Source organism: Malania oleifera, chromosome 4, assembly GCF_029873635.1.
Source record: "Malania oleifera isolate guangnan ecotype guangnan chromosome 4, ASM2987363v1, whole genome shotgun sequence".
NCBI classification, from domain to species: domain Eukaryota; kingdom Viridiplantae; phylum Streptophyta; class Magnoliopsida; order Santalales; family Ximeniaceae; genus Malania; species Malania oleifera.
In genome coordinates this window covers 86,396,048-86,403,911 of record NC_080420.1, presented here as the reverse complement: position 1 = coordinate 86,403,911, position 7,864 = coordinate 86,396,048, and positions in this window count along the sequence as shown.

Sequence of the window (7,864 nt, the reverse complement as noted above, 5' to 3'; positions counted from 1 at the left end):
ATCCTTGCATTCTTGGGATTCAAGTCAATTCTTATTATGCAGGGTCTTCTTAGAGAGGACTGGTAAAAATTGGGGTGCCAACAATTAGCATCTTTGAAACCCTAATCTATTATTGAGATTTGTTATACTTTGTTTCAAAGAAATAGCTTGTTGGAACACTCTTGAGCATATTGGTGATTATACTTTCCTGAGTGTTTGCTTACACGAAATCACATCACTGAGCTTACAATTTCTTATACTGTTGATGTATGGTTGATTGATAACATTTGGTACGTATCTTCTTGATTAAGAAGAATAATCACTGCACCTAGTTTGCTATTAAGAAATACTATTGTATTCTAGGCGTGGCCTGAGGGGACACTAATCAAGCCCGGAAGGATTGTTTGTAAATGTTGGGGTCAGTGCTATGCTAATTGACCTGGTTATATTTAGGTGCTGCTTCACCCGTTAAGTGAGCCCATAGTGTAATCCTTGTGCTGGTGAGCCAATATACACATTTCAGAAATTCACATTTCAATTCTCAAAATTCAATACTTATATTACAGAATTTTACATTGGAATGTTTCCCTTTTCATATTCATATATCAGTGTTCACATTTCACCTTTCTCATTGCAGCATTATCATTGCAATAATTAATTTCTAGCTTTCTCAACTCATTTCATTATAACAATGATATTTCATTAAATTGAAACTCATTTCATCTCATAATATCATATACATATATCATTTCACATTATTCGCAGTTCTCAATAAAACATTCCCATATTTCATATTTCATCATTTCTTAAAAGATACTTTTTAGTACAAATCACTTTTCATCATATTCCACATTTCAAATTGCATATCTCAACTCACATTTCGTAATCTCATATTCTCAATGTAAATCATTCAACTCAATTTCAAATATATTTCAATATAAATCATATGCCACACAAATTTTCATCTGATACTCATATCATAATAAATTTTATGTAAAATACCATAATTCCACTTCCTATATTTTCTTAACCAATAATTTTATGAAAAATACTACTATAATTTATTCCCCTTACCTAATTTACTGAGAGGTTCACTAACACCCTAAATCATACACTCCTCGGCGTTCGTAACTCAAAAGCCTAAAATTCATTTTTACCCCACATTATTCAAATCAATCTCCATAATATTAACATTTCATATTCCCTATGCCCTATATATATTCTAAATTTACAATTAGAACTAACATTTAACACCCTTACATTGGTTTTTGTAGTGGTGCCCGAGAACCTCAAATTGAAAATTTCTGCCAAAGTTGCAGAGAATCTTCCCACGAACCTCGTGGTGGTTCCTGGTTTTCAATCCAAGCTCTAACAAAGCGGGAAATGAAGAGAGAAGAGAGAATTGTTCATAGGGTTTTGGGAGAGAGAGAGTGAGTGATTTTTGTTTTTTTTATAAACAAATGACTCGCTGAATTTCCTTATCAAGCTCACTACATAGAAAACCAAAAATTGTCGTCAATTTTCTATTAACCGGCTCAATTTTACCATTAACCTGTTACCAGCCCGCAGTTAAATTCCATAACTGTTGACGGTTTTATACCCACTCCAAAAAACCATCATCGATTTTCTCCTCTCCCAGCTAGAAACCTCATTTTCCCAATTTTTTTTACTATTTTGTTTTTCGGGTCTCTACATTCTCCTATTCTTATAAAATTTTGTCCTCGGAATTTTCCATTCACCACATTTCCATTCTTAAAGAAAAATACCACCATTTTATTAATTACCCTCAGTTATGGCGGAGGAATACCGTGGTTACAAAGGGGGTTCTAGGAGGTTACAAACATTTAAAGAAAATTTACCCCAAAGCCATTAAGATACTACCTATCCTATACTATACAAATCAAAATACGTACCTTTAACCCTGATTCCCATTGAACAAATGTTGGTATCTCTGGTGCATCTACTCCTCTATTTCCCAAAAATCTTTCTCTACTGAATGGTTGTGTCATGGAACTTTTACTAGTGGTATGCTTTTCGTTCATAGCTCTTGCTTTTTCAAACCCAAAATCCACACTAGCACTTCTTTATAAGAAAAGGCATCACTAACCTCCAGTGCCTCATATCTGATCACATAGGAGGGATTTGGGACGTATTTCTCACATTGGAAATGTGAAATACATCGTGAATTCTAGACAAATCCGACGGTAACGTCAACCTGTAAGCAACTGGACTCACTCTTTCAAGAATCTGAAATGGTCTAATATACCTAGGGCTCAATTTACCCTTCCTCCCAAATCTCATAACTCCTTTCAATGGTGCCACCCTCAGAAACACGTGATTCCCGACATCAAACTCTAATTCTCGTCGGTAAGTATCTGCATAACTCTTCTGCCGACTCTGTGCTGTTCTGATCCTGTCCTTGATAAGTCTGATTTTATCCTGAGTCTGTTGTATCAGCTCTAGCCCTAATATTTGTCTTTCCTTAATTTCATCCCAATATAATGGAGATCGGCATCTCCTACCATATAATGCCTCAAATGGTGTCATCCCAATGCTAGCCTGATAACTGTTATTATACGCAAACTCAACTAGTGGCATAAATCGTAACCACTGCCTCTAAAGTCCCACACACAAGCATATAGCATATCCTCCAATATCTGAAACGCTGTGCTAAACAATAACTGAGAATCCATGGCTTCTTGCAAACTCTTCCAAAAATGGGATGTGAACCGTGGGTCTCGATATAAAACTATGGACACTAGCACGCCATGTATCTAACTATCTTCTGCATATACAACTTTGCCAGTCTATTTAAATAGCAATTAACTCCGATAGGTAGGAAATGGGCAGTCTTCGTCAGTTGATCCATGACTACCCATATGGCGTCCTTTCCATGTAGTGTCGGTAGTAATCTTATGACAAAATCCATCGCTATATGTTCCCACTTCCACTCATGAATGTATAGCGGTTGCAATGACCCCGCTGGTCTTTGATGCTCAGTTTTCACCTACAAGCATGTCAAACATTGCGCTACAAACTCAGCGATCTCTCTTTTTATACCACTCCACCAAAATGACTCCCCGAAGATCCCAATACATTTTACTGCTACCAGAATGTACTGTATATAGGGATTGGTGTGCGTCGTCTAGAATCACTTTCTTAATCTCAGGGTCAGCATGTACACATAATCTAAAACGGAACCTCAAGGCTCCATCATCTGAAATGCTAAAATCTTCCTTTAGACCATCTTGTACTTTCTCTATAAGCTCTACCAACTCTGCATTACTCATCTGAGCTACTTTAATTCTTTCCTGTAGAGTCAACTGCAACACCAGATTAGCAATAAATGCCTGATGATCACCCTCTATGAGTTTTATCCCAAATCTCTCCAAATCCATTAGGATTGGATGTTATCACCACTGCAGATGCTGACGCACCCACTAATTTTTGAGTCAAGGCATTAGCCACCACATTAGTCTTTCCCAGGTGGTAACTAATGGTGCAGTTATAATCTTTTATCAATTCTAACCATCTCCTCTGCCTCATGTTTAATTCTTTCAACTTGAAAAAGAATTTTAAACTTTTATGATTAGTGAAATTTTCACACCTACTGCGATAGAGATAATGTCTTCAAATTTTTAGTGCATAGACCACCACTCCTAACTCTAGATCATGGGTAGTGTAATTTTTCTTATATTCTTTCAACTGTCAGGAGGCATTCACTACCACTCTCTCTTGCTACATCAGAGCACATCGAGTCCTTTATGTGATGCATCACTGTAAATCACGAAACCCTTTTCACCTAAAGGAATTGTCAACACCGATGCAGTGATGAGCCACTGCTTCAACTCTTGGAAGCTTTGCTCACATTCATCATTCCACTCAAAATTTACACCTTTCATAGTCAATTTAGTCAAAGGACCCAACAATTTAGAAAAACCATCAACAAACCTACGGTAATACCTAACCAATCCTAGGAAACTTCTAATTTCCTGCACATTCTTTGGTCGTACCCAATCTACTACCGGCTCAATCTTACTTGAATCCACTAAAATACGACCCCTAGATATTACGTGTCCAAGGAAGGTAACCTGCTCCAGCAAGAACTCTCACTTCTTAAGTTTCGCATACAATCTTCTTTCTCTCAGCACCTACAGTACTATCCTCAGATGTTCCTCGTGCTTCTTTAGGCTCTTTGAATACACCAGTATATCATCAATGAATACCACCACAAAATGGTTCAGATACTGGTGAAAAACCATGTTCATAAAATCCATAAACATTATAGGAGCATTTGTCAATCGAAACAGCATAATGAATAATTCGTAATGGCCATACTAGGTCCTGAATGTTGTCTTTGAAACATCTTCTACTCTAACCTTTACCTAATGATAACCACACCATAAATCTATCTTTTTGAAAACCTGTGTCCCCTGTAGCTGATCAAATAAATCATCAATGTGGGGAAGCGGGTATTTATTCTTAATAGTCACTTTGTTAATTTATCAGTAGTCGATGCACATTCTCATCGACCCATCTTTCTTTTACATAAACAATACCGACACTCGCCAGGGCAAGCCAAATAAATCCCATGTCTAACAGTTTTTGCAACTTTTCCTTCAATTCTTTTAATTCTGCCGATGCCATTCTGTACAACGCTTTTGAAATCGGTGCTATTCCTAGAACAAGATCAATAATAAACTCTACCCCACAATTAAAAGGTAGTCCCAACAAATCCTTAGGAAAAACATCAAAAAATCCCTCACTATCGGAATGTCATCTAACCACAATTCCCTTTCTGATTCCTTTTTCAAACAAGCCACATATCCCTGAAAACCCTTTAACAACAATCGCCTCACCTGAATGGTGGATAACAACTGTAGTGGGATGTGCACACAAGACACCATGAACCTGTACTCTTGTCCACTTATGTGTCTAAACACTAGCACTCTCTGATTACAATCTATACTGGCATAGTGAGCAGCTAGTCAGTCCATCCCTAGTATCACCTCAGACCTATGCATATCCAATACCACCAGATTAGCTAATAAAGAACTTCCCTGAATGCATACTAGATAGTTCTCGAGTACCCTCTCACATATCCCCACAGCCCTTATCAACGTAGCCACTAACAAACTGACACCCAACTGTTGTGCTTATAACTCACAAAATTTAATAAACTCTCGAGTGATAAAAGAATGAGTCACCCCTGAATCAAACAAAGCAGTAGCTGTAAATGACATAATTGAAATTGCACCAGTCACAACATCTCCTGCCGCCTCAGCATCCCCTAGTGTTAGTGCATAAACCTGTGCTAGGGCAATATTCCTCTGCTGGTAGCCTTGAGGTGCCTGATAACCTCCTCTGAATGGTCTAGGAATTGGCACAATAATTGGCGGTACACGACAATCCCTCGCCATATGCCTAGGTTAATGACACTAATAACAAACCATCCCCCTGACCCGACACTCTCCTGGGTGCTTCCTATAGCATATGGGACAAGAAGGGGGCATTTGCCTGCCCTAAATTGCCTGGTCCCCCACTACCTGTCTCTGTCCTCCTCTACTGTCTTACCTTTTCCAAGGCCCTTGGCTGAACCCTGCCTAAAAATATGAAGGCATAGGCCTCTTTCCATGGTTCTACACTATGGTGCCTCTCTAAAGGCTACTCCCAATCACTGCAGCTCTATCCACCACCTCTAGAAATGTTTGGGCTAGGAAGCCTATAACCTACTCAAACAAACTATATCTCAGGACCTCCTTAAACTTCCTCGCATTCCTTTCCTCATCCGGTACCAAATATGGAGCAAACCGTGAAAGTTCAATGAATCTAGCTGCATACTGATATGTTGTCATCGGCTCTTGAAACAAGTGTAGAAACTCCACCGCCTTCGCACTCCTAATTGTAGCGGGGAAGTATCTCTCAAAAAAGATCTCCCTGAAGAGGCTCCACATCACCGCTATAGGGTCAGGTTGTTGCTTCTCCAACAGTCTCACTGATCTCCACCAGCGTTTTGCCTCCCCTATTAGTTTAAATGTCGCAAACAATACTTTCTGCTCATCTGTACATGGAAGAACTGTCAACATTACTTTATGTCCTAGACCTAGTTCTCAGCCACAAGTGGGTCAACTCCTCTAAAGAATAATGGGGGTTCTCATACACGTGAACTGCTCAATCATACAGCTCCGTTCCCCTGAACCTTTAGCCATCTCTGCCATCACCTATTGGGTGATGCTACGTAATATAGCTTCAAGATCTCCACCACCCATACTAGAGGGCGCTACTTTCTCACCCCCAGCATATGCACTACTACTCCCTGGATCCATCTTGCAAATGGAATAAAACGGTTTCAGAACCTTTTCATCATAACTCACCCAGCATTTTAAAACCCACAAAATATTCTGCTATAGACATTTATCTTAACATTCTAAATCCCCATTTAAAATTCAAACCTACCACTTAGAAACAAGAACCGGCGATAGTATCCATGGTTTTCTAGAAGACAACCATAAAACTCCTGCCTCCAAGTCGCAAGATAGAACCCTAAATTCCAATATCATCCTCTAACAATCGCTTACCCATATCTCAATCCATCCACCCATTATTTTCATCAAAATCCATTCCTATACTCTAGTATCACATTCTGTTGTTTACTTAAATCATCATAACCTAGCAACCTAGGCTCTGATACAAAACTGTGACAGCCCAATTTTTCATACCATTTTTTTTTAAAAAAATAAAACATATAATCCCAAATCATCCATGTCACCCACTAATACGATAATACATAACCAACTCGAAGAGGGTACCGGGTACATAGTCATCATCATATTCACAACCTAACAAAGAAAGGCATTTATATATACATACATACCACAGCAAATACATATACCATAGTACTAATCATCCATAAATACATGTCTAACACATTCCCAAATAGAAACACAAAATACTCTAGGAAAATCATCCATCCCTAGCTCATAACACTCACCTTGTCTACGCAGGATATCAGCTCCTCTCTATCTTGGAGCTCTATCACCCAGTCTACCTTGGTTTCTTGAAATATTTAAATGATTGGGTGAGACACATCTCAGTAAGATGGAATAAATTATCTACAGTGTGTGGCAGTATGAGTTCCATCATAAGACAACATATATTCATGTTAGTGATAATATCTTATGAGTAAATATATCATTTCCAAAATCATAATCATATAGATATAATACACAAGTTTTCATAAGCTTTTAATTTCATTTCCAAATCCATTTTCACGTAACCCATATTTACCAACGAAGTTCCTGAGAATACGGGAGAATACACGCCCATACATGTAACCCCCCTTTATACTGATATCCTTTGTATTTTTCGCCCAAATAACTCGAGTTCGACAACAACTGATACTCATTAGGGTACTCACCTCACTAAGCAAGCCGTTAGGCGTAGTGTTTTACTTTACTTCAACTATTTATATTATTAACTTATGCTATTACTCTCTATACACTACGCCATGCTTCCCCCCATGGTTAAGGTTGTGCAACCCGAAGGCTCGACCTAACCACGGTTGGCCTATCTGGTTAGATCAAAATATCATATCATATATCCCACTCTTGTAGTATGACTGACCGGCCTATAACCCTGATCTGGACTCAGAGGCACAACAACTCTACTATATAGCTCAGTCGACTGCCATACCACGCGCTCCAAAAGTCCGTGTGGGTGTACTATCACGACTAGCAATGGTACCGTGCTCAATATCACAACCCATCATTAGGATTTCCATATCCATCCATCAGAGTTATCATTACCACATACCGGTAATCATTATGCGATATTGGCATTTCATCTATCATATTTCAATGTTCACATTCCAATATACACATTTCAG